This window comes from Acipenser ruthenus, chromosome 27, assembly GCF_902713425.1.
Source record: "Acipenser ruthenus chromosome 27, fAciRut3.2 maternal haplotype, whole genome shotgun sequence".
Taxonomy (NCBI): domain Eukaryota; kingdom Metazoa; phylum Chordata; class Actinopteri; order Acipenseriformes; family Acipenseridae; genus Acipenser; species Acipenser ruthenus.
Window position 1 is genome coordinate 18212764 of NC_081215.1, and position 3550 is coordinate 18216313.

The window sequence follows — 3550 nt, forward strand, 5'->3', positions numbered from 1 at the left end:
ACACAAATAAAGCAGGTATCCCCTAAAGAGACGGGGCTCCGCTCTCTGTAAATGAGCTTTCTTAGGATAAAAGGCCTTTGTGATCTCATCAGACGACCTGTGACCTGATAATGTTTTTCTAAGCAAAGGCTTAATCTTGTTTTTGTTTTTTTGTCTGATATGTTTTTGGGGGGTTGGCTACAGCCATCAGATGGGCCTGTGGATACTCTTTGTGTTTGGACTCTTTGGGTATATGCCTCTCTCACCAAGATACATGCTGTCATGGCCACGACCTTTGACCTGTCCTGCCGCCCTGTTCAAGGCCTCCTGTAGATATGCTGCTGGAAAACAAAATTATCAGAACAGTAGGTGTTCTTACATTCTTGGGATTGCCTTAAAGTATAATGCTGATTAAGTGAAGACCTTTACAGAAAACTTAAAAGTTCCATTGGAGTATCATAATCATACCACTGTATTACCCAGAATGCAAACCAATGAATTTGGAACATGTTTTCTGATATCTGATAAAGTAGCCACTGGTTGGGATCTCCCTCACTGTTTCTTGTCTTGGGATTTATCTGTTAAAATTTGTCTCTGTTGTGCAACATGTGTTTGCCGAACACTCAACATTACTTTACAGAGATTCCATCTAATATAAATCATATGGGGCCTTAACCCTAACCCTACACTTAACACCTGGGGCTGTTTCCAGTTTAGTAGTGCCTGATCCAAATGTTTAATATGGTGTTTTAAATGACAGTTTAGTTAAAATAACAAGTCTGATCTTTATTGCAAAAGCTTAGAAAATGTGTTAAACCTTCAAAATCTTACTACAGGGGAAATTTTACCATATGTGTTACTGACATCATGTACTATTAAATTCTGAGAATGGAAGAGCAGGGTGCCAGTTACAATATCTGGATATGCACATCCTAAAATGAACCAACATTAACTGCTGTATTTAGAACATGGTCCTATATTTTCCCATATGGGCAAATTGCCCCCTCCATAATAAATGGTAAATTTGCTGAAAGTGGAAAATAGGGCCACGTGGAGTTGACCTCCTTTTCCAGTTGCTGTGCACAGCCTTTGTAGTTAGCCCCCTAAAATTCTAACTTTTAAAATAATAATTGTGGTTTCTTCACTTTGACATGGTTCAATTGTAGATGTGACCAGCGAGAGACGTAAGCCTTTGAGAAAAGCTGTACAGATAAAGAGGCTGGTAGAGAGTGGGGCTGTCAACACAAGAGGGTTAGTAACACAGCTTTGATTGTGATTGACCCTTCAGAAAACCTGTTGAAACGATGATGAACGCAGCGTCTAGCACTGTCAAAACAAGACAGCTGCCAACATGATGTGGTTCAGCAATAGGTGTTGGAGAACACTGTCAGAATGAGAAGACACAGTGATCATTACAAGCAGTATGAGTTTACTCACCAGTCATTTCGACCAGAATTAACTTTCAACTTGTTACGCTTCTCATCCTGTGGTGACCCAAGCCTCACAACTTCCAACCCTGCCCCCGTCCCCAACAAGGTTCAACTTATAAATATTTTAGGAAAACAATAGGTCACAATACATTGAAGAAGGCACTAGCCGAAATGTTTCTCTTCTTGACTTGAGTTTCTTATAGTTTTACACAACAAAAAAGGTCACAAGATCACATAACCAGAACCTTTCAGATGGTTGCAAATCTCATCAACTAAAAAGGCCTTTCAAAGGTAATATTATTATATAGAGTCACATTTATTAAGTAGGACCATTTCACATAAAAAAACAAGATTTTAAGATTCCACGCATTTATTAATCATTGTGTAAAAAAGTGCTTCTTACTTACCAACAATTCCCCAATTCCCATAGCCAAACCCATACCAGTTTCCAGGCACTTTGTGCATATTGTTGAACTCTGAGTGCACCTTGTGCATGAGGAATTAGTAAGCCTGGGTCAGGACTCAGCCTGAGGGTAGAGTGAGAATCCGTTTTCAGTTTCTTTTGCGAACCTTCTCTTTCCCTTTCCTCCAGACTACACACAATAATCCCCCTATTAGAAGACACCCCCCACCCCTCACCCCCATGAATTCCAGTGTTTCTCTCAGGGGGGTCAGCCCCTCTTCAGTACCCACAGGCTCACCATACTAATTGAATTATACATTTTAAAAGGAGATCAAAAAAGGAAAATTGACTTGTAAGAGAAATCGCCACAGGCTTTTGGCTTCTTACAATTTCTAACAAAATCCCATTCCATAGAAGGATGTGTTTTTTTAAAAAAAAAATGTTTTCAGGTATTTATTTATTGGGTTGTTAGTCGGTTAAATGGTTGCAGAACATCCCCTGGTTTAATTAATCAACAAATGGCATGCATTTTGGTGAGCAAAGGATTGGATGGCCATGTAGACCAGATTGCAGTGAATGCCGCAGTTGTTATACATGAAATGGAGCTATTCACAATCATATTTTCACCTAAATTATTTTTTTTAACCAATTCTTGAACCAACATGACCCTTCCAGTTGTTGCTCAGACATTTTTGCAGGAATGACAATGCCTTATTTTATATGTTACAAATATGATCAATAATTCCCCACATATTTTTGCAAATAAGCAAACACTATCTTTCGTTCAAGTCCTAAAATTCAATATTTGCCAAACTTCAGTTAGCTATTGGGCTTTGTGCAGATATTGTACAAGTTTTCCAGAATTATACTACATAGTACTGTACTTTGATGTCTATCCAACGTTAAATTTTGAGCCTCCAATGTATTATTTGATTATATCCTTTTTTTTTTTTTACAGGAACAGAGCTGTAAAGTACACTTCATACACTTGTTCTTTGTGGATGTCGGCTGCTTCCATTATTAATAGTGACACAGAGAGCAATTAGGTGTTATATAATAGCCTTGTTCTGTAGAAGCTTGGATTGAAGAACCAGCTCAAATTAGGAGGGCTCTGTCTTTAATTTAGGCAACCAGAACACATTAAAGCTGTCTTCATCAACTCAACTCAAATCAAATGATTTATCTTTGATCATGTCAGGAGTTATAAGATACACACATACACAAACACGCACACAACGATATTTAGTTTCTGTCATTTTCAGCTAACAGGGGTTATTATCTTTTTTGAAAGTTGTTTTTTGTAATATTATTCAGTTGAATATTTGCAGTCCTATAGATGGGCTTGTTCCGTACATTGTTGGCTGTGATGAGCAGTGTAGATGATCTTAAAAAAACAGAACATCATGTTTATGTTAAGAAAAATCAACAAACAAATAATGTTTCATAACTTGTTCTTGTTAAACAATTAATGTTTCAGGAGGCTATGTGGTCCAGTGGTTAAAGAAAAAGGCTTATAACCAGGAGGTCCCCGGTTCAAATCCCACCTCAGCCACTGACTCATTGTGTGACCCTAAGCAAGTCACTTAACCTCCTTGTGCTCTGTCTTTCAGGTGAGACGTAGTTGTAAGTGACTCTGCAGCTGATGCATAGTTCACACACCCTAGTCTCTGTAAGTCACCTAGGATAAAGGTGTCTGCTAAATAAACAAATAATAATAATAACTAAAAACAAATAGCAT